This window comes from Lissotriton helveticus, chromosome 6 (assembly GCF_964261635.1).
Source record: "Lissotriton helveticus chromosome 6, aLisHel1.1, whole genome shotgun sequence".
In the NCBI taxonomy this organism is placed as follows: domain Eukaryota; kingdom Metazoa; phylum Chordata; class Amphibia; order Caudata; family Salamandridae; genus Lissotriton; species Lissotriton helveticus.
Genome location: NC_136067.1, coordinates 613,781,160 through 613,805,745, shown reverse-complemented (window position 1 = coordinate 613,805,745; position 24,586 = coordinate 613,781,160). Strand labels below are relative to the sequence as shown.

The 24,586-nt window shown below is 46.4% G+C and overlaps 1 protein-coding gene across 5 annotated transcripts in view; it reads left to right on the top strand.

The window, feature by feature from the left end:
- FILIP1 (filamin A interacting protein 1) overlaps positions 1-24,586 on the top strand; it is a 751,153-nt gene that overhangs the window by 537,857 nt on the left and 188,710 nt on the right. Inside the window, exon 1 of one of the 5 annotated variants that reach the window (XM_078648081.1) lies at positions 23,362-23,660. The exons of the other annotated variants lie outside the window; for them this stretch is intronic. The gene's annotated coding sequence lies outside the window, so the exon portion shown is untranslated. Of the gene's footprint in view, positions 1-23,361; positions 23,661-24,586 lie in introns of those variants that run through there. 5 annotated transcript variants of the gene reach the window in all.

Below are 24,586 nucleotides of genomic sequence, written 5' to 3'. Positions count from 1 at the left end.
TAACTAAAAGAAAAAACAATAATTACAGTAGAGTAGACAAAGTGTGAGGAATATCAATTCATGTAGTAGGAGGCCCAATCAAACAACGTATTTTTAAACAGGATTTCAGAAAAAGTGCCACACATTTGGCAGCATGGGGTGTGTCCAGCATCTGAAGAGCCAGCAAGGCTGGCCGACACGTTCTCAACCCCATACTTCGCAGGAGGGGAATTAACCATTTTTTACGTGGTTGATCAAAAAAGTGACAAAATAAGATAGTGTGAATGTTTGATTGAACCGATGCACCGTCGCACGGACAACGGGCCAATTCGTGCGACCAATTTTGCACATTAGGAAAGGTAACAAGACGGAAAAAGAGGTTAAAACGAAATCTTGTTAGCACAAATTTTTCAAAATTGGATAGAAAGAAGGATAAGTAGGGCTGAGTTCCAGGGGTAGATTGTAAAGATAAAATGTGCACGTTACTTGGCTTCAGTATCTCAGTATAGAGGCGGAGATGTCTCAGATGGTTCATACAAAGAATTTTCAGCGCCTTTTTACTGATGTCGGACAGAGACAGTGGATCTAAAAAATAAGTAGCACAGTTCATATCCCTAAAGAAATTTGAAACATAAACTAACCAGGGAATTTTTTGCCAATTTACTAGGGTAAGGCAATCCTGGAGAAGGGAGCGAGTGAGATGGCAGTGAGGCTTTGTCCAAATACGGCGCCATAAAAGAATCGGCTGGCATCTGATGGAATCAATTATATAATCGATGCCCAGCTCGATATGAGAGCCGTATATTGGAGCGCTCGGTGGGAGGGCCAGGATGTATTTAATAAACTTATTTTGGACTAGTTGTAGGCTGTCAACCTGAGCGTAGCCCCAAACGGGAGCACCATAAGTGGCCACGCTGTGGCATTTTGCTTGATAGATTTTGAGTAGCTCTTTAGGAGCAGGTTTACCTAGTTTTCGAGAAAAGGAAACCAGGGCTGAAGTTGCTCTTTGAAAGTGCATTTTTCTGCAGGCCTCGGCCTGTTTCCAGGCTAGTTGGTCGTCCATTAAGATACCTAGATAGGGGTATTCCCTGGCTCGCTCCAATCTAACCTGTTCTAAGTGGATAGATTTAGGATGTTTTACTTTAGGACCAAAGTGCATAGCAAAAGTCTTGCTCTTGTTGACTTTTAGTCCCAGGGAGGACGTGAACTGATTGTACTTATCTACTTGTTTCTGCAACTGAATCAGGGTCCTAGCTAAAATGACGGAATCGTCCGCGTACAGTAAGGCAGGGATTGGGCGATGGTTGATAGTAGGGAGGTCCTGGCATCCCTTTAGCAAGGCCTTCTCAACCCCGTTGGTATAGAGGTTGAAAAGGAAAGGGGCCAGGACACAACCCTGCCTTACTCCTCTCGTAACAGGAAAAGAAGATGTTAATTCACCAGCTAGCCCATACCTCACACACGCAGTAGCGTCAGAGTAGAGCTCGCGCAAGAAGTTAACGAGAGGGGGATCCACACCAAGATCACTCAGAATGGACCATAGCTTGGAGTGGATCACGCAATCGAAGGCGGAACTGAGGTCAATGTAGACTACATACAAGTTACCGCGCTTCGCTCCTACATATTTGCCAATCAATAAGGTTAGGTTTAATGCCTGTTCTATCGTACCAAGGCCCTCCTGGAACCCATACTGGAGATCGGTTAAGATGTTGTTTTCCGACGCCCAGTCCTGGAGTCGTTCCAGGAGAAGGCGCCCGGCGACTTTCCCCAGTGAGTCCAGGAGGGAAATTGGTCGGTAACAGGCGGGGTTACTGCGATCCCCCTTCTTAAAGATCGGCAATAATATGGAGGAGGACCAGGAGTCCAGGAGACCATTAGACGAGACTGCCGCCATCACCTGGGTGACGACTGGAGCCCACAGTTCTATATTGCTAGTGAAGATGTCCAAGGGGACACCGTCCGGGCCGGGCGCTTTTCCAGTTTTAGAGCGCGTTAAAGCATGCAAAACCTCGCCTAAACTAAAGTGCAAATCGATGGGGTAGGTTGGAGCTCCATCGAGATCGACAGGTGGGGAGCCTACAGATAGGGCAGGGTCGGGGGGCCCCCCAAATATTTTCGAGAAGTGGGACACCCAATGCTCTGCAGGAACTGCCACGTCTAAGTGCTGAAGTCTATTAGCATCTGCTAAAAAGGGTGATTTAATGACGCGCCAAAACTGAGAGCTGTCTTTGGTAAGACAGCTATCATGTAGTTGGGCCCATAGATTTTTTTTAGAGCCTTTTTGCAGGTCTGTTGGGCCACCTTGTAATCCTTTCTTAGTTTGGCTATCAGAGATGGAATTCTGTTAGTACTGTTTGTAGCCTTTTTTAAGGCTGATAGGGCTTTGCGACAGGCTTTATCAAACCATCCCAAGGAACCTTTAATGGCAGGTTTATGGTTTCGAAAAAGGACTGAACGCATTACTGATAAAATCTCTAAAAAACTAGTTAAAATCAACTGAGATGAAGAATCTTCAGCAAGACAGTTGTTTATCCATGGGAGGGATTTGGATATGACTTTAGCGCTGGTAACTAGGGGGTCAATTTTTGACCATTTAACCGAAAAGCCATTCTCTCTGTCCAAGGCCAATGACTGCTGGGTTAAGTGACTGATCTTATTAGGATGCGAGCCGCCATATGGGATGGACAAGGTGATACTGTTAGGGTAATGATCGCTTGAAATGTCAGAGCCCGTGCTAAACCGTTGGAGATTACCTTTTAGCAATGTTGAGCACAAGATGAAATCAATAGTGGACAGCGTACCCCTGCCATGAAAGGTGGGCTTAAAATCGGTTGGGGGATCTACCAAAACGTTAGCAAAATCAAGTTCCATTTCGGCCAAACTATCATTCAGAGCGTTACCAACACAGGAATGGATGAAATGAGTTAATGGACAATCATTTTCATCCTGCAAACCACAAATTCCTTTGCTATAGTTAGGACACAATGAAGCATTAAAATCTCCCCCCCAAATTGTGTGACATACAAATGTTGGATGATTATTACGATATTCATTAATTTGAAAGGAAATTTCTTTCACACATTTAATACAGTCAGATGAACTGAAATTGTTGTAAAAATTAATAAAAAAATAGACAATACTTTTGCTAAATTCAACCAAGATAATTTGGAAATTCGGGGTGAAGTGTAGAACAAATGATTTCGACAATGGTAAAGTGTTACACAAATAAACAACTAAACCCCCCTTGGATCTGCCATGAGTGGTGGAACTGGCAGGTGAGTGGAGCGTAATATAGCCCTGGAGGTGTAGCGGGTCTATTGCCCACGTTTCCTGGAGGCAGATTATTTTAAAGGAAGAAACAAGGTCCAGCCAGGATTTGATTTTCAGTTTTGAGCGGAGACCCGCTACGTTCCAAAATAGAACGGAAAATTGGAACGATGGAGGAGAACTCTTAATAATAATCGGTTTAGGTGCAGTGACGTGTGTGGATTGACAATTTTTTAGAAGAAGGAGAGAAGCAGGAGTATTGATAGTTTGGTGATCGGGAGTAGTGAGTACATGTTTGGTAAGGAGTAAAGATCGAGGAAGAGTGGGTGTGACAATTAGCAGATCTGGGATGGGTGCATCTAGGTTTAGTACAGCAGAGAAAGATGTTGTACTCGGCAACAGGACCGAGGTCTGCACCATATCACAATGATCGGGGAGGCTGGTGGAGGATTTGCGTAAAGGGTGACGGGTGGTGGTCAATCAACCATTTCCAAACAGTCATATCTGTTGGACAATGGGACACCGCCCCAGCCAAATGAGGGAACTACATCACTCCCCCCATACCTTGACCTGCTCTTCCAGTCCTGTCTAGTGTTCCAGTTTCCAACTTGGGTCCAGTTCCACTGTGGGCCGATATTATAGTGCTGGACTGGAGGATAAAAAAAGGAAAGTCTTCTAATACTAATGCCATCGGACGTGTATTGAGGGCCCCAGGAGCATATGTGCTCTACTGTGTGTGGATCTTCAAAATTTACAATTACACAATCGCCCTGCAGAGTTTTATGTACTTTTCCTAGCCAGGGAACTCGCCGTACTGATGTGACTCTATTGTTGGCGTAAGGGGGAAGGGGCCTGTTACTGGATAACCAGTGAAGAACCTTATTTCTAAGGGACCAACTAGGTTCGTCCGAGCTTGGATTCAGCTCTGGAACCCCCATCATAATAGCGACGAAGGGAGCTGCTTCGGGGGGAAGATGAATAGGAGGGGTCCCCTTCCTCCTAGTCCTAAGGGAGGCATTACGTTGGTCACGTGTATTAGAATGTTTAGTGATTGGGACAGTGGGGTGAGCTGGTAAAGGAACAGGAGTGGGAAGAGAGGTGGCTACTGGGGTGGGAACATTTACTGTCTTTGGTGGTGGGGGATTGGGTTGGGTTGATGCTACTGTGGTAGAGCTGGTAACTGCTGTGGCAGAGCGGTTAGTTGCCGGGGCCCTATTACTGGGATTTTTGAGGATAGGTTTGGGGACCAAAGTTTGGGCTGTTGGAGGCCCTGTAGATGATTTTATCGATGACGATAGCACGTCTAACTGCTTCGCTATATTGGTAAGAATATGTTCGAACGGTTGGAGATAGGATTTAAATAGTGCCCCAATGCTGTCGAGAAGGTCGTTATTAAGCTCAGAGGGACAACTACTGGAGTCTACGATAGAGCTGGGACTAAGGTGGGGGCTAAAGATGAGTGGTGTAGGAGAAAGATTTTGGGTGACAGTGGGGGAGCAGGTCCCTTCAGTAAGCGGGGGAGCTGCCTGGTTAACAGAGTGAGAAACAGAAAATAATTGGGAATTAGGATGCGAAGTTTTAGGAGACCTAATTTGAGAGTGGTTATTAAGCTGATTATTGGGCTGTGGACTCCTGATATGGCGGGGAATCTTTTTTGGCTTTTTGTTCTTGGGGATCGCACCCTCCCTAATTCCCCGTATGACAGTAAAAGTGGGGTCAGCCCGACTCGGGCTAGTAAAAAGAGCCGGGGTTTGCTCCAGGGACGGAGATAACTGAGATTGCTGGAGGGCTGAAAATTCGAGTGAGACTGATAAGTCCACTGTGGCTGGAACTGAGAGAGGGTCAACATGGTCTGCTAGCAGTATGACGGGAGCTGCAGGGTTAACAGGGGATTTGACCGTCGCCAGTAAGCCCAGCGAGGAGCGCTTAGCGGCGTTCAAGTCCTGAGAAACCCTCCGTTCCAGAAGAAGTACGCCCTGATTGATGGCATCATTTGCCTTGGCAATAAATTGGTCAATTGGGCCGGTGGTTTGGGCCATGCGAAGGGCTTTATTGCTCCTATTACCCCTCGGGGACATACTTTAACCAAAAAGCAAATCGAAAAACAGGGCTGAGTAAAGGTAAATACCAAATGGAGTGGCCCAGTCCAGTCTTGCCCGGTCTTGAACGGGCTTAAACGGGCCCGCCCTTGGCCCGGGCTTCGCCCCGTGCTCCGTCCCGCGCGCGTCCCGCGTCGCGGAGGAGAGCCTGTCACTAATGACCGTGAAGGCGGTGGGCGTGGCCGCCGGGGGAAGAGGCACCAGCTGCGCTAGTTTGGGATTGCTGGTCCTCGCAGTCCCCCGGACGGTATAGTTCAAATAATAGCCCCTCAAGCCTCGACCCACAGCGCTCTCAGCTGGGAGCAGTGTGTACTTCTGCCGATTGCAGAAGGCGCTCCCACCAGCGAGTGCGGGCGAGTGGGGAGGCGTGCTGGTCCACTGAGCGAAGGGGAGAGTTCTGGCAACAGGTCTTCGGATCAGACTCGAAAAGTTAATGTGAGCGGCACCCGCGAAGCGGGTGTCGCGAAAGGTAAAAGGCTGAAAGCGGGGGCGTGGCCGCCGGGGGAAGAGGCACCAGCTGCGCTAGTTTGGGATTGCTGGTCCTCGCAGTCCCCCGGACGGTATAGTTCAAATAATAGCCCATCAAGCCTCGACCCACAGCGCTCTCAGCTGGGAGCAGTGTGTACTTCTGCCGATTGCAGAAGGCGCTCCCACCAGCGAGTGCGGGCGAGTGGGGAGGCGTGCTGGTCCACTGAGCGAAGGGGAGAGTTCTGGCAACAGGTCCTCGAATCAGACTCGAAAAGTTAATGTGAGCGGCCAAGTATAACACACATGTTCGCAACATGTCAGGAACTGGAGCTATTCTGACAGCAGGTGGGTCAAATATTCTCACAGAGATTGGGGATTGACTCACCTGTTTCAGTCATGGAAATTATGATTGGTTTTGAGAATACGAATCATAGACTTACTCGCCTATCTTTATTACTACTTGTAGTCGCTAGGTGGGTAATTGCCCGGGTAAAGATTGCTCCAAAACCTCCCTCTATAAGTGATTGGTGGATGTTGGTTTAGGAAACGTATGAAATGGAACAAGAATAAGGGGTACTCGCTCTATGATATAATTAAATGCAATATGGGGGCTTCTATTTTAGAACAGGGATAGCTTTAAAGAGAGACAGAGGATATACCACAAGAACATTAGAAATACTCTGAAGAAATACATTGCTTCGCAATTGGAACAAGCTGATAATACTTCTAAAACACTGTTCCAGATCCTCAATTCTCTAGTGAACCCTAAAGCCTGTCACCCCGAAGATGAGCCGTCGCAACTACTTTGCGATAACATTGCCAAATTTGTAACAAATATAGTGGATGATATATATGCTGAATTTCCCTTGTGCAGCTCTCGGGATTTAGAAACAGACACTTTTTTACTGAATCCTTTGGAAAACGCCAAGCCCTCCCTAAAAACGTTTCCCCTCCTTACTTTAGGAGAAACAGAAACCCTGCTTATATCTGCCAAGTCAGGTTCCCCCAAAGATCTCATCCCGGCAAAAATTGCCAAAACTCTTGCGTCCACTCTGGCGGACCATTGGAAGCAGTCTTTAACAGCTCTATTAATGCTGGTAAACTTCCAAGAGAATGGAAAGATGCACAAGTTATGCCAATAAGGAAGAATCAAAAACTTCCACCGGACGTGATTACTAATTACCGTCCCATCTCCTTGCTTCCACTCTATAGCAAACTATTGGAGAAACATATTAACAAGCACCTCTCCTCCTTTGTTGAGATTTCCAATTGCTTGGACTATTCCCAGTCAGGATTTCGACCTAGGTATAGTACCGAGACTGCCTTGGTCGAGGTATTGGATGATATTAGATTGCAAGCAGACGGGGGTCGAGCAGTCATTTTGGTACTGCTCGACCTATCCGCCGCATTTGATACCATCTCGCATTCAATTCTTCTGGATAGATTGAGTAAAATAGGCATTCAGGATAAAGCCTTGGAATGGCTGACTGACTTTCTCAAGGACCGGACCCAAACAGTCAACCTGGGCCCATTTAAAGCTAAATCCACCTTGGTCACTAAGGGAGTTCCCCAGGGCTCCTGTCTCAGCCCTACGCTTTTTAATATTTACATTGCTCCATTGGCTGCTCTGCTTTGAGAGATTGGGTTTATCCCAGACTCCTACGCAGATGATACACAGCTGCTCCTGGCCTATGATACTAATGCTCCTAACATCCGTGAAATTTTTTCGAAAGGCATGCTTAAAATCAAGGCATGGATGATTCGAAATTTCCTCCAGCTTAATACAACTAAGACGGAAATCATGCTATTTACGGAGGCAATCACCAGCTGGTCCCCGAGCTGGTGGCCGGAAGAACTAGGTGCGGCTCCAACCCCCAAATCAGTTGTAAAAAACCTAGGGGTTCTTGTTGATAACAAGTTAAACATGGAGGAGCACATAGCATCTACGAGACGTTCTTGCTTCCATGCCCTCAGCGTCTTACGGAAAGTTTTCCACTTCCTACCCCTCACTACCCGTAAGACCCTGATACATGCTCTGGTCCTAAGTCGGCTGGACTTTAGTAATGCACTTCTCATTTCAGCTACAGACTCTGCCCTACGTTCTTTGCAGGTGATTCAGAACACAGCAGCCCAACTGGTCACCAATGCCCCTCGCCGCACTCCCTCTTTGCCCCTCCTTCACAAATTACATTGGCTCCCGGTTCGCAAACGAATCCATTTTAAAATATGCGTTTTAGTCTTTAAGAGTCTTCATCAACTTGGCCCGTCATATTTATCAAACAAATTGACAGTCTACACGCCTCCATGCAGGCTTCGTTCGGAAGGCAAAGGCCTCCTAGTTACTCCCCGTTTTAAGAAAACAAAATGGGGAGGTAGAGCTTTCTCTCATCTTGCGCCCAAGTTATGGAACAGCTCCCGGAGACGCTGCGACTAAATCATAATTATCTTAGCTTTAGGAAGCAGCTGAAAACATTTTTGTTCTGAATCAACTGACACTACCTCACTAGTCTTCAGCGCGGAGATACCCCATGTGGGGCGATTCATGCGCTTTACAAATGAGCAAATAAATAAATAAATAAACAGGTCTATGTGATTGTAATTGGGTATGATTTTGATATTCGTTATGCTTTGGCAATACCTAGCTACTTGTTGATCTGTGTAATCCTGTTTTCAACACGTGTGTTATGTTTTTTTGTTATTTTTTCTCTATGTAAATATGTGCTAAGTTTGTTGTCCTCTTGTTGACAAATAAAAAGTGTTTAAAAAAAAAGAAAAGATGGGAGCATAAGCGATACACCATTTCGTGTGGGTCTAATAAAGCCCCATAAAGGTATAGACTATTTAATAGTCAAATGAGACATTGGCAGAAGATGGAGGTCCCCAGACCCTCCCTCCATATCCACCTGGTTCCGTGGAAGTGATTTTGCTGCAAAGCAGAAAAAAGGCATTTATTAAAGGCGGGATGTTTCAAAAAGCTAAGATTAGGGACCAGTGGACTTTGTGTTCCTTGTAGTACAATGACCAGTATGTCTTTGTGATGTGTCATAATGGTGTTTTCTCCTCTCTATCTTCTTGGGGGACTGGTGGGCTCGATGAATATTACAACTCATTTAGATAATGCCAATGGTGCTTTTATTTGCCTTGTGTTGTTGTTTTTATGCAATCACATTAAAATCAACAAACAGATGTATAACAAAAAATATTACTATCTGAAAATACCAACTTCGTAAACCCAGTGCCACAATCTGCAGGAAGAACTCCAAAACTGTGATACTACATCCCTCCTGTTTCCAAGACTTGGGCTATAGCTCAGCATACCACTTCTGTTGCCAAAAAACACCAACATCGATTCCACCAGCTGCATAAGAAAATACCTGATATAACTATACCACTTCTTCCTTTAAACCCCAAAATGAAAAGCCATCGATATGAACCACAAAGGCCTTGCGCAACTCAAATGTGCCTTTACTTTGGCAGACAGCCTCACTCTGTGATGAGTCAAAGTGTATCCTACCAATGCCAGACCTCGCCCACTACAGAATGCTCTACTGACTTGCACTACCCGATATGAAAACATTTGATGGCCCAACAGTAGAGACTGAGGTGCCTGCATCTTAGCCTTCTTCCGGGCCCGTTTTTTCTCTAACAGCTGCAGCACAATGGCCTTTTTATACAATGGCAACCTCACTTCAATCACTTTCAAGTCAATTTCAGTGCCCAGGAATGTCAACTTTTTTAAAGGCTCCACTGTATTATCTGGGCCAAAGGAAGTTTCTAATCCACAATAAACCTCTAAAAGCCATCCAGCATTTTCTGACAACACAGGGGGGTCCACAGATCCCATAAAAAGAAGTTGTCTAAGTAATGTGTATCGGAAGACCAGCCTCTCAGAAATTTAAACAACTACTTCAAAAACAAACTAAACTTCTAGAATAATGCTGAGGTGATTAAACCATTTACTCATTGCCCCCCTGGCCAGGACAGATGTTGAATTAACCTGAACTCACCACTCAATTTCTTGGCAACCACATCTATTGGTGACACAATCAACCTCTCCAAAGGCCACTCATCAAAGGGACCTACCATCCTACCTTTGAAAACTTTCCTTGTGAGCTTTCTCCAAAACACTTCATGGTGCTCCTTTGCTTGAAGTACATTTTCCACCCATCTACTTTTTCCAGAGCCTTCATAACCAACCAAAATGAAAAACCATCAACAATAAATCTTCATCTTCTCATTTGTCATAAAAACGGTAGCCAGTATTATATCCTTTCCGCTGTAACTGGTGTATGCACCTTTCCACAACTTTCTTGGTGCCCCTCTTCCCTCTCCTCTCTGCAAGTGCGTCTATCATGCCCCCCCTCTCTCTATGCCCAGCCCCCACTTGGTTAGTGTAATGTGTGAGTGAACATACAATGCCACATTTATAACATTTGTGTTCACGCCTTCAATACTCCCTATTGCAAAAGAAAACCTGTGTTGTATGCCCAACATTCTCCGACTGGACTGTCTGTCCCCAACCTGGTCTACCTGAAACACTCTCTGTGGGCCACCCCTAAAAGGGTCTGTAAAACCCTGGCAGATTATTAGCCATATATGTGGTGGGTTCCAGCCTTATGGACACTATCCACTGCAGCTGCAAATCCATGTCGCGCGTCCCCCCACTTTCAATCAGCATCCTCAGCCAATCTAGCCCAGGGTATCAGCAGATCTACTCTATTCCCCTAATAGTTATCTGTGCTTTATGTAACCTATTGTTATATTTATACAATGCAATATAATCGTCCAGATATTTCTCACATTGCACCAGTGAGTGCTGCAGGGTGATGTGGTGTGGCGGGGTGGGGGAGGGGCAAGGTGGGGTGTAGTAAACTCCAGCATACGGCCGAATGGAGTTTAGTAAATAAATAAATAAATAAAACAAATTACATTACGCACGCTGCATCACCATTTGGCGATGTAATTTGTTTTATTTATTTATTTACTGAACTCCGTTCGGCCGTATTCCGGAGTTTACTACGCCCCTCCCCGCCCCACCCTGCAGCACTCCCTCCCCGCCACTGCATTGCACGCTCGCATATATCAAGAAGGCAGTTATCCATTTCTTAGTAGCCACAGGCACCTCTGGCTGCTTAGAGAGTTCAGAATCTTCTTCCATTGATCCCTCTTTAGCTCTCACCTCGTTGGTAGTGATTTAAACAGTTCAATTATTTACCTTTCCATTTGTTGTTTATCACAAACATAAAATGAGCAGTTTTATTGTTTTTTAACTCCTTTTTAGGTTGAGCATTTGAGACCTGGTAGAACTTCTCTTGTGGGCATAAAGCCATCCCGCTGCTATTGATCTGTTTGTTTCGCTGTCCTTTAAAAATCCTTACTTGCTAGTGGTCAGTCCTGCCTCTTTGTCCCTCCTTTTTCTTTTCAGTTCTTCCCATGCAGTAGGGACTAAGTACTGTCTCATTCCAATAAGTTCTTTGGGGGAATATTTTATTCTTGCTTTCCTGCTCTGTTACTGTCTGCCTGAGTTCAGATTTGGTGCCGTAGCTGGTTAGATTTTACTATAGCATTCCTCCCCCCCACCTTCTCTTACTGCCACGGTTGTTACAGTGCTGTCCCCGGGTTGTGCCTCCCGTTTCTTTCTGTGTGTTTGTTAGCTTTTTTGCTGTTTTCGATGTTTAACGGCTGTTGGGCTTTTTTAGTAGTATATTGGGTTGATTAGGGCTTTGTTTTAATGGGGATTGAGCTGGTTTGTTAAGTTGTGTTGTGCAGAACATCCCCTTGCATCTCTTCCAAAGGCAAACCCTGACCCCTCCAAAGATTATGATGGTTTGCCCGGGTGTTTTTTTTTATAGTGCGAGGGGAATCACTACTTCCCGTTTGCAACACACATGGGTTTCTATGTAAAGAGCAACCGCCCTTTTACACGTTTGTTGTGTCACAAGATTAACCCACTTAGTTAATCAATTAATGACAAAATAACCATTTTGCTTGATTTACAGAGTAGTTTGCCTCTTCAGAGTGCTTTAATTGTAAGTGATTTATAGAAACAATTGTAAGTGCTCTCAAAATGTTGCTTGTTTCCACTGTGAAGATCCTCCGACGTAGTTTTCATTGTTTTCGGTGCTACATACACGTGCTTGACCAAATGCCCCCCGGGGCACAAGCAGGAACTTACTTGATTGATTGCAGGCTAGCGTGCACTCAGCAGTTCCCATGGGGCAGCTGAGACGAACGTATGACATTACAACGCATACATTTACAACGCATGCCCTTACAACACAGTTTTTACATTGCGACATCCTTCACAACGCATTCTTTTACATCGCATGCCATTACATTGCATTTTCAGAAACTACCTTTACAACGCGTTCCATTACATCGCATTATACCTTTACATTGCATTCCATTACAATGCATACCATTACATCGCATTTAAGGTAAATGTTGGATAGTATAGGGGTAATAATTACTATTCTAACTCCAGTGAGTGCAACAGTAGGGTAAGTGTGGGATAGTGTAGGGGTAAAAATTGCTATTCTAACTCCAGTGAGTGCAACAGTAGGGTAAGTGTTGGATGATGTAGGGGTAAAAATTACTATTCTAACTCCAGTGAGTGCAACAGTAGGGTAAGTGTTGGAGAGTGTAAGGGTACTATGCGTTGTAATGGTATGCGTTTGTGGCGGTTCAGAAGGAGGGACACGGAGACCAGAGCAGGGTAACTGCGGTTTTATTTTAATAAAGGTCTTTTTCTTTCTTTGTGTTCTTCTTTCCCGGGCTAGGGCGTCAGGGTCCAAGGTAGCAGCTAGGTCGCGGGATCTTCGGGGACTCGTTCGTCTTTCTTCCCTCTCTGGAGAGTCCCGTTCTTTTTCCCTAGTTGGGTTCCAGCGCCACATGCGGGAGAGAGAGAGAAGACTCTTAGCGTAACGCTCGCTAGTCATGTTCTCCCAAGGGGCAACCAGGGGAAGTGAGGACACCGGTGTGCGTGTACTGCTTTCTACAGAGTGGTACTAGACTGTGACAGACAGGTGAAGGGTATTCGTGGAGGAGAGGAGGTAGGGGGAGGTAGGGAAGACAATGGAGGGTAGGCTGGAAACGATATGTACACTTTTTACACTGCGGCTCCCCGCCTCCCCAACCAGCCCGACACATGGTCACGCACCTGAGTGAGCCACACTCCTCCTCCTCCGTGAGTGTGGCTGGGCACTGCGCGGTATCGTTGGCCTCCTGGCACAGCTCCTATCGTCTTCTTCTCCTCCGCAAGCTCCGCACTCCGTCCTCCTCCGTTTTCCACGCTGTCGAATCGCTCTCCTCTCTTCTCCTCCTCCGAGGTGCCGGGACACACCGCTCCTTCTTCTTCCTGCTTTTTGACCAATCCCCTGGTACGCGCGTCATCGAGGGGCATGCCTGTTTTCCCGATGCTGTCCATTCGGCATAGGAGCGCGTCACAGGGGGAGTTGCTTTCTTCGTTACAGCTGGCCCCGTAAAAGGAACATCCCTCGGTTTTCATAGCCTGCTGATTCCACCACTCTTCGGACTCCGATTCCCAGGTGTCCTGAGGTGGTGACAGAGAGGAGGTGGGAGATGAGTCAGTATACCACCAGTCTTTTGGTGTGGTTTCGTCCGTATCCCTTCCCGCCTCCCTGCTACAGCGTTGTAATGACTTGCAATGTAATGCTTGCATTGTAGTGACATGCATTGTAATGAAATGTGTTGTAGTAACATGTGATATGATGGCTGCGTTGTTATGACATGCTATGTAAAGGATGTTGCGATGTATACTATTTTGAGGCTCAGCGTAGCCTATGTAAAGGTAGTGCAATGTAATGTCTGCGTTGTAAAGGTTGTTTCCCGCTGAGCCTCAAACCGGGATCCCCAGCTCCCGAGTCAGTAGCTCTGGCCCCTGCGCCATGTCCTAATTAAAGAGATCCGCAGTGGTATTTTAATGGGAAACTGTTGTTTTGACAATTAAGCCCATACCTTCGTTTGTTAGTCCTATGAGTATATTTTAATATGATATTTTTTAGTTTATTTTCAACACGAAAGACCTCGAACGCAAGGCTTGGAACTCATGCCCTGCCCTTTCTCATTGGCCATTGAGCTCTTAAAGATGACTGGTTGGTAGATGCCCCTCCCTTTTCCCCAAATTGTGTGCTTGTGTGGCATGGTGTGGCTGGTGCACGGCAGATGGTGTATAGTACTTTGTACACTGCAGGTGCTGGGAAGCAGCTATGTACCAGGTGAAGCTGTACTGCGAGGAGCTGCAGGTGGAACTTTTCACCTGTGTCTACTGACTGCCGAACCTGCACCACACAATGGAGCTGGAGCACTAGCTGCCGGTAGGTGCCGAAGAGGAGTGATTCAAAGGAGTGGAGCAATCCCTTCCCTCAACACAAGATGCCGTAAACGTGTAATGCTGCATGTGCAAAAAAGTATAATTTGCACAGTCTCAGCATTATTCCCTCCACGGCTAAGCAGAAGCTCTTCAATACCCCAGCATGCCACACACTTAATTGCTGAGTAGCTTTTGTATGCCTTACTTACGAGGTCTGTGCCTTGAGGTGTTCCTGAATATACCATATATCATTGCTGATTGTGGAGAGGTGCGCATCATGATGCCCCTACCTTAACAACATGATTGACATTGAAAGCCTAGAGAAGCATAAGAACTACTACCCTCTAGAAATAGTGCCTTAATTCACCTTCCAAGGTAATGGCCCACTGGTTACAAAAGCCCTAATATTGTCCTGTGTTATTAGTGATAGAAATGGAAATGTTTGTCTCTAGAAACTCATAAACTGGGTTCCACAGAAAGGAGGGCGGATTTATGTGGGGAGTACCATGAGTAGCGGAGCTATCCAGTCTGCATTTGCATTATGTTTTTACAAACTGTGTACTTGAAATTCACAGCTAGTAAAAAAATGTATTCCTGGACCTTTTCTGGTTTAGTAAATTGGTTTACAAGCAGGGCTTTAAGTGGGCAGCCTACTGCAGGCATGACATGATGATTTCCTGCAACATTCAGCGTGCCATGCACGCTTTCACTTCCCAAGCCTCTCTGGACAATGGTGGCAGCTTCTTTGAGATACAATAGGTCTTGCATTTAGAAGAGTTTGAGCTACTGGCATTGTAAATGACAATGCCTTTTATTTATGTGTTAATTATCAAAACAGATAAATAAAAGCCATTGTCATTTAAAATGCCAAAAGCTTAAACTCTTGCAAATATGAGACCTTTTACATTGCAAATGCTTGTTTCTCCTTATGTTCCAGACGGATACATCAATAACTTTTTTCCACTCATTCTCACTGTACCGATTTGCCACATGCCACCACCTTCCCTTCCTCCTATGTTGCAGTACCCTGAGCAACCATGTATTTTCTTTTTGACAGTCTAACTTCAGTCACATTCTACCACAGCTCACCTCCAACACCAATTGACCGCACACCAACGGGTTGGCCCTCTTTCTATTTCAGCACTCTTACCTGGCGATATGATCAGGGCATGCACTAAAGCCTGGTGGCCTGCCAGATTTGGTCATCTGTACTGTGAGACAGCATTTTTCTTCCCCACACCGGGTGGTTCAGCGCACTCTTGAAACACACCAAGCTACCTCACAAGGTTAGTGCTCCTTGGTCCCCCCCAACCTATTAGGTCCTCAGACCACCACCTTAATTAATTCTCCCTCTTGTCATACAACTCTTGTTCCCCTTCTACCACTTACCCCTCTTGCACTTCTATTTCTTCCTCGTCAGAGTCCAGCAAAGTCTCTTCACTCTCCTCACACACAATCTCCCTGACCCCCTTATTTCTACCAGATACTTCCTAGTCATCCACAGCATGCCCCCAGAACAAACTGGTAATAAACACAATGTCCTCTTCATCAATGGGGACACCCCAGACCATCCCTCCACTTCTCGGGACCTGTTCCTCAACTTCACTGGGTAGGTTAAACAGGGCGGTCTTGTGGCTGAGGTCTGGGAGCCACACAAAACTCACAGCTGTTGGTTGTGCCTCCCTCCTGTTCTCAACAAATAAGAGGCCTTGCCCAGCAGCAGGGTTCTTCTGCATCAACTTCTGAAAGGGTGAGAGTTGTTGACAAAGCTCCTCTCCCAAATGAACCCCAAATGTAAGCCTCACTCAGACATACCTTTCTGTAGATCCACAAATAACACTACTTAGAGAGATTCTTCATGGCATACCTCTCAATTTGCTCTTGTTTGGATGCTGTTAAACCCTACTCACCCTGTCAATAAGAAAAATGGCACTAGAGGCTTCATTATTGTGGCATTTTTGCAAATGTGTGAGTTAAAGCAGGTTGCCTTCACTGACTTTAAAGGATTCACTTTCTCAAGAGATTGCTTTCACCCTCAATTAAGAGTCAGCTCTAGCTTTTGCCAATGCTTTTCTAAGTGGAAATGTAGAGTGTTATGTTATGCAGATTTGTAGAGCGCACTATCACCCGGGAGGGTATCCTGGTGCTAAGCCTAGCCAAATCTAAGACCTAGTCAGACTACTTCAAAAGCTAGGTCGTCAGCTTCTTGCAGAATTCAAGTTGTGCGGAAGAGGCTCTTATGTGTAGAGGCAGGTTGTTCCACGCTTTAAGAGCGATATAGGAGATAGCTTGACCGCCTGATCCCGTGTTCCATCTGCATTCAGTGTGTGTGAATGAGTCTGGATAAGTAGTGGTGTCTAGAAAGTTTGTAAAAGCATATGTGATTGTTGAGGTATGCTGGGCCAGTGTTAAGTGCCTTGAAAGTGTGGGGGAGGAGTTTGAATTGTGCTCATTTGTGTATGGGGAGCCAGTAGAGCTCCTTCAGGTATGGTGTGATGTTAGTGCAGCATGGGAGATTGAGAGTGATTCTGACCATCGAGTCCTGAATGGTCGGCAGCCTTCTGGTGACTTTTTGTTGTTCCTGTGTCAGGGCACCAAACAACTAAATGCCACTAACCTTAGGAAGCTATCCAACAGGGACGATAGTTTGAAGAAAGCCCCCCTACTCCCCTGTGTAAACTCCCACAGAGTACTATCACACTACTATGAGAGGGAACACTCCGGGGAAAAGGGAAGTGGATAAAACAATAAACAATTCTGCTTAGGCTGGTGTCTTCATATACCTATTTCTGGCCAATGTCTCGGTATATATTCAGAAGCCACCCCTCAGGAATGTGCTGTGTACCTAAACGAAGAGAGATATGCGAGATGCAGTACGGGGAACAGCATCCACATTAATTAATTAACTAGAGGGTACAGTACTACTACACATACTCACAAACACTTATGCAGCAATACATGTCATCTAGACAAGAAACGATAATCTGTTAGGCAAGAGAGAAAGAGATATCATCGTCAGAAAGGCACGTGTGGACTGAGTCTGAGGGTTAGGCTTTGCGAACTAGAGAAACGTGCAACGAAGGAACAATGTCACTATCAAGCTCACAGCGGTAACATCCAGGAATGGGTGAGCCCACACAAGGCCAAAATTCTGATAGCTGTCACTAGTCCTTTTTGAAGTGAGAGCCGGGGCAGGGCTCCCTCACAGCTAGAGGCCAAAAGCATAATCTAAAGAAAGTACACGCTGTTAGGATCACAGCGAGCAGATGTACTCGTCCGCTGTTCAACAAACATAGCGTTGCGAGTACGACAAACCGCCCACACTCACCCGCTGTAACTAACTACGGGGCTGGGCTTTGAAATGCAGTCATGGTAGCGGGAGGAGCGCTCCTGCGCTTCACTCCCGATTTTGGGCAGACAATTCCCTTGCGGTCTCCTCTGCTGACTGCAGCAAGAGATGAAGAACTCCGAAACAGTTGGCTCCCCCGTTGTGGAACGAGAAAGCAGCTCAGCGAAACACTGAACGCCTCCAGGCAGCAGGGGGACAAACCAACCACGAACAGGAACTCCAGTCAGGAAATACCAGGATTGTCAAGCCCCGACCCCAGGAAGGGGAGGGGCTTTATAGAGCACCAAAACCTGGGCTGTGCCTGATCTTCCTTCCAGACTTGTGCCCCAATGGATTCTGGGACCTCTAGTACCATAACGGGCGCCAATTGCCTAATGAAGGTGGCGCCACTCTCTCTCCAGTCACTGCATCATACACACAGGAGAAAGAAGCCCTATGAGGTGACGCGACTAACCCCTTCACCCCCAGCCTCCGTTGGATGACCATGACATCCTGGCATAGAAGGTGTTCCCGTAGTCCAGCTTGGTTGAAATGAGGGCATGTGCGACGGTTTTCTAGGTGCTGATTGGGAGCCATTTGAAAATGTTCCTCGGCATCTTCAGGGTATGGAAGCATGACGTGGTGATGCCGTTGACTTGCGTAGCTGTGTCGAGTTTACTGTTGATGATGCTATCTCGGTTCTTGGTGTAAGTGGTGGGAGCTGGTATTGGTGGTTTCCTTTTAGCTGTGCGGCTATCTACCTTAACCCAGTAATCCACTCATATTAGCACATTAATGTCAGAGCAATTTGCTTTGCCAGTACTTATTCTGTTTGTGCTAACTAATAATTGGCGGGCATAACATCCTATATGCTGATTTACAATTCATTGCTAGTTCTGGAGGTCATACCAGAAACTGCAATGAGTTAACGCTTTTTATTAACCCCTCGATTTAGTGATCTGCAGGGTAAAAATTAGGAAAAACAGCAGGATAACACTGGTAAAGGGCATTTTAAATGTTCCTCACATCCGCCACAATTACAGTCACCCTTTGCTGGTAAAAATGGCAAAGCATTTTGTGCACATCATGTAATTTCACAATGTGATTGGAGCTATAAAAAACGTATAGTCAACAATATTATTACCTTAAATTCTAAACTTGAAAAAAATGTACACTAACCACATTACCACAAACTTTTCCTGTTAAATTCAGGTTACCCTGTAGGCTCTAAATGTGTGCTTTAGAGTGCAGCTGGATCAGGGATCTTCCAACTGGATGTCTTCCAGTGATTGTAGCGATTTTCTGATTCTTCATGCTGGCTTATTTTTTCTTACGGCGCTTGCCAGAGCAAACAAATTCCAGCATCAAATAAAAGAGAAAGCTGGAATGACTATATGACATGTCATCACTGTTCGTACTGTTACAAAACATGGCCTCTGTGGTGAGCTTACAATCTTTGTTCACTTAATTCTATTCCCCTCAGAGCTCCAGTTCGGTTCAAACAAGATTGTTGCTCAACCAATAATTTTTTTATTCAGTTAGTTTAATTTTACGAATTTTACATGAGATTAACCTCATGAACATCAATTCAACAACATGCTATGTGTGGTGGAAGGTCTAACCACTGGCAATACCTCGGGGTAGCATTCCAACCTCTCATTCTTTTGCCCACCATGCCACCTCAGATTATACCGCCATGTGCAAATCAGTCACTCCAGCCCGAACTGCCAAGTCAGGTCATTTGAACCAGAGCACAAGCAACCCAGGACTAGTTTCGGCCTTATTGGGCCTAATCGGACTGGCGTAGCTTGGTTCCACGGGCCCAGTGAGCTGTGTATTTTGACAAAGAGTGAGCGTCCATCTGCCACTGATTGCTTAGTCTGCAGTGAACTCAATACATTAAATTGGTAGATCAAGCATATGAAATAAGGTGTTGTTTCCTCAGAATCTAAATGATTTAATCAGTACATTTCTTACAGGGTGAGGATTGATTGGGATTGACAGGGCTGATGTAAATGGGGAGGAATAGTTGGTTTGAAACCATGGGGATACCACTCTGTCGTAGCATACTTTTGGTGTAGGCAAGCGGATGAGTCCTAAGTGCATGCTTAATTTCCTGGTTTAGGTGTTGATGGCTGTGTCAGCTTTTTCAGTACAGCAGAGGCTAATCCATAAGGCCAGTTCTTATGATGTCTATAAAACCTGAGACAATGTTAGCTTTTATTGATGCTATTCCAGTAGTCTGGAATGTCATCCTGGGAACAGCTAAGAGCCTGAATCACAAAGGTAAACCTACAGTTTTGTGTAAGTTTACTACTTTTTGGTAGTCACAAACTACGGGCGGGGTTTTAAGACTCGGCACTCCCTAAAGTTATGTGTGAGGAGTTCTACACACCCAGAGACTCCGCAGCCTGGGCAGAGAACTCCCCACACATAAGTATAGTATAGGAAGTGCATAGTAACAAACCTCTGCACGTAGATTGTGAATACCATAAAGTAGTAAACGTACACAAAAGTTTAAATTTACCTTTGTGAATCAGGCTCTATGTTTTTATTTCGTTTCCGTTTACTCATGTGGCAGCATGTTCCACGGTCTAACTTTGAGTTTATTGCTTGAACATCGGTTTTAGTGAGAGTGGGCCTTTTCGGCAGGTTGCTCTGTGAATTATCCAAGATGATCTTTCACTGTGATATCACACGTAGTAATACCACTCAAGTTAACAAGAGGCAACAATACCAGTCTTGCTTCGAGTTACACGCGCAGTGGAAAAAGTCGACAGACTGACTGCCTGTATCAAGGTTTATATGCTGCATAAAAAAAAAAACATACAGGCGGTGGTTCCCTCCAAGCAACAGACTAGCAGACTCAAATCTCCCACGTCCAACTTGCAGGCAATTCATTACCTCCTCGTCCTGTCTTCCTCGCCACAGTATTCACAGATGAGCCTCAGGCTCCACACAGAACTCCAAGTACAAAAAAAAAACAGCGCTCTCGTCTCCCTCTCCCTCCTCCAATATGGCCCCCAGTGGCTCCAGCCAATCCCATAAAGGGACACAGAAGCACCAACACGACCTGTTCTTTTTTTCTGCACTTCTCCGAGTGCTGTGTTTTCCCTGCTGGTCAGGCGAGTGGGGCTGGGTTCCTGCTTTAGCGGTTCCCCTTGTCCTGTGGTATCTAGTTGGGGGAAGTTAGTTTGCTATGTGCTGCCTTATGTTCGTTTTTGCGATTTTTGTCATTTCAGTCCTTCGTTTTAATTTTGTTTTGTTTCCCCCTTCTATTGCCTGGCTGCCTCGTGTCCTGCTTCAGCGGACTTGCGTGGTTTTATTTGGACGGCTGGTTTGGTTCTGTTTTGGGCGGGACGCCTTGTGTGCTATTTGCCGTTTTCCGTTTTTCTTTTCCTTTCCCGGCCGCGCGTCCAGCTGAGCGGACGTTGCACGGCCGGGTGCGGGATCTCTGGGAGCCGGAGGCTTCCTTTGAGTTTCCTTACCTTCTGCCGGTCTTCGCGCCGGCGTGCTTTCATGCCTCTTCGTGTTTCTGCACACTGGAAGACGCGTTCAGGGGTTGACTGGGCTCAGCGCGGTGCGAGTCTGTGCCTCATTTTTTTCTATGAAGGCACGCGGCTCTTCCGGCTGCTTTTGTGCCTTCGGCTTGGTTCTGGGTGGGGTTTGTTGGGTTGCTTAGCAACCTCGGGTCCTACTTTACCAGGCTGTTCTTCGTTTTGCCTGTGTTTGTTTTCTTTCACTCATTCACGTGGCTGGCTGTCATGGATCTTTCATCTGGTCAGGGTGATCCTGATCCTTTGGACGTGGCTTACGGTTCAGGGGTGCAAGTTCCTTCTATGGCGATTTTGCAACAGATGATAAATTCTGCTGTCTCTGCTGCGTTGCAGGGTCACGTGCCTGTCCCTCCTCCGAAAAATGCGAGGGTTGATGGCGCTGCTGCTGCTGCTGATTCTGAGAATGAGGAGGAGGTTGATGTCAGGGGTCGCTTTGTGCTAGGTGCCGACCTGAAGGAGGTGCTGGGTCACATTCGCGAAAACTTGGTATTCCCTGCTTCTGTGGTGCCTCTGGAGGACGATCTGTTTTCGCAGTATCATCGTCCTGAGCCTGATTCTTTACCTCTCCATTCATCTGTCTTGAAGGTCCTCGAGAATGAATGGAAGGATGTGGACAAAGGTTCTTTTCCTCGTTTTTTGAGTAAGCGATACCCTCTTCAGGATTTTGCGGTGAAGTACCCGGCCTCTGTGAAGGTTGACTCTTTATTGGCGAGCATGTCTTCGCATGGGTCTGTTGTCTCTGCGGACTCTTCTCCTGCTGACCCGGTTGACCGTAAGGTGGATGGTGCTGTGAAACGCACTTTTGTGGCTGCCAATTTTTCCATCAGGGCTGCGGCCTATTCGTCTTACACTATCCAGTCCTTGCTCAAGGATTTTCAGTCTCTTTCGGAGTTGTTGGACCAGGGGGAGGATGTTTCTTCTACCCTAGCGATGATGGAGCAGCAGGTTCGTCTGCTGTCGGATGTCTCCTTTGATTCTCTGGGGGCTGTTGCTTCTGCGGCGGGGTCCTCTGTTGCTGCGAGGCGTCAGTTATGGCTCCGTTCTTGGAAAGCTGATGCTGCTCAGAAAAACTTGCTTATCCCTTAAAATCCCTTTTTCTGGCGTAAAACTTTTCGGTTCCCCTCTAGACGAGATGGTGAAGAAGACGGCGGAGGACCGCAAACTGCTTGCTCCTGAACGTCCTGGCAGGTTCCGTGCCTTTGGTTCACAGCGGTCTTTTGGTGCTTCAAAGAGGGGTCGGGCTGGTCAGCCCTTTCGTGGTCGGGGGCGTGGCCGGGGTGCTCCCTCCTTTGATAAATCCCGGTTCTCCGGCGCTTCTGCCTCCTCCGCTCCTGCTTCCAAATCCTGACTGGGTCGCTCCTGGTGTGGGTCCGGTTGGGGGTCGCCTCGCTTGCTTCCTGGACTCTTGGCGGGAGACTGTGTCGGACCAATGGGTGCTTCAGGTGCTCTCGGAGGGTTTGCGCATTGGATTTGCCCGGACGTCCCCAGACTGTTTCCGGGCCACTCCTTGTCCCAGAGATCCTGTGAAAAAGTTGGCTCTTTTGGCCGGCATTGCTTCCCTGGTAGAAAAAAAAGGCGATCATTCCTGTGCCCGGCGATCAGTTGGGAAGAGGGGTGTATTCCATACTTTTCCTGGTGTCCAAGCGCACCGGGGATCTTCGGCCAGTGATGGACCTGAAGTGGGTCAATACTTTCATCCCTCACCAACGGTTCAAAATGGTTTCCCTTCCTTTGATAGACCTGAAGGATGCTTACCTGCATGTTCCTCTTCATCCGGACTTTCAGTATAGTTTCCCTTCCCTCCCGGCCCTGGTGGTGGCTTCATGTCTGCGGCTTGGTTTTTCAGGTCGTGTTTCTGTGTCCCTTTATGGGATTGGCTGGGGCCACTGGGGGCCATATTGGAGGAGGGAGAGGGAGACTAGAGGGCTGTTTTTTTTTTGTACTTGGAGTTCTGTGTGGAGCCTGAGGCTCATCTGTGAATACTGTGGCGAGGAAGACATGGACTCGGAGTAATGAAGATTACCGGTAAGTAACCGGGGCATTCCATCTCCTACCATGAATAGCATACTTGTCTAATATATTGATGGGTACCGCATTTACTAAAAGTGATTGTAGGCCAGCATCCCTCTTTCGAGCTGATGCGAGTTTTACAACCGGCCTTATAATGGAATGACTTCTCAGGCTGGGTGTGATTGGCACGGTTCCAGCATCCAGAAGACAGCAGGGAGGGAGGGGAGAATCCTTGCACACAGCCTCTGTGCTCTCCTCCTCTCCCGTACTCTTCCAGGGTTTGGCTTTTCATCAAGAAGAGCGCGCCCATGCAGCTGAATGACTTTCTCCCGGCGAAGGCTGCCGTCTCCCCCTGAGCCCCGCATCTCCTCCCCCTGCTCCCTGGCCCAAGTAAACGTGCACAATAAGGGAGGGATGACATCACCGGCTAGCGGTCCCGAGCTGTTTTGCACAACATTCACCTTTCATTGTTCTGATGTGACATAGTTGGAATGTGACGGCGAATTCCCCGTGGAGTCAGAGGGGTCCTGAACGCGGCATGTCTGAGCTTCAGTCAGAATAACATTCGCCGCGTCCCCCTTGCAAAGCAAACTAAAGTCTGCGTCCCTACTTGCGACGAGGTAAGTGAAGCAAGTTTACTATCCTGGATTTTTCACGTGGCAAATCTCGGTTTACTCTGCGAGCAGCTCATGCATGTTTCATTTGTTAAAGGGTTTCCTTGGCAGCGGTCTCGGCTCCAAGAGTTGCAGCACCCGCAGCAATGTGTTCAGGTCTGAGGGGGAAACTCAACGCTCTTTCTAGAGTTTCTTTTTGACCAAAATCCATCCACATTTGTAAAGAAACGTGCAGCAATCGCGGGTTTCTAGTCTTCTTATCTGTGTTGAGGTTGATTTAAATCTAGCATAAAATGCACACGTTTGAACCAGCTTGTGTTCCTTATGTTTTAACCCTCCTCCGCATACTTTTTCTCTGTTGTGCAGGCGCCGCTTGTTGTATGCAGGAGTCTCTTGTGGAGCAAGTGGGATGTCTCGTAATTGTCATTTTAGACGACAATTGCATGAACATGCTTTTCAATGCGCCGCACATGGGGGCACTCGTTTATTTAAGCTAAAAACCTACAATTAGCTAGCTTTATACCACTTAAAACGTCATCGTCGCTGATGAAAGTTACAAGCAAAATTAAATGTCCCTTATTTTTTTAAATCTCTCACTTCTGAGTTCCTAAATGTTGGCATGTATGATGCAGTAAGAGGGTTTGTCACAAAAGTTACATACTTAATAAATGCTATGTTGTGTGCTACTTTGACTCGCCATGGTTAGACGTTTTAGTGCCAACAATTTCTCAATACTGTCTGATTGCATTTATCACATTATTTTGGAATGAATGAGCATGTTTCATTCCGGCAAGCCTTAGTCAAAGAGCATTACAGACTTTCAATGCGTAAAAATTACAAGTCATGGATGATGGGCACACATTTGAAGTAGCACAAACAAGTGTTGGGCACAACTTGGTATAATATTTGTATTTGTCTGTATTGTGAGAATC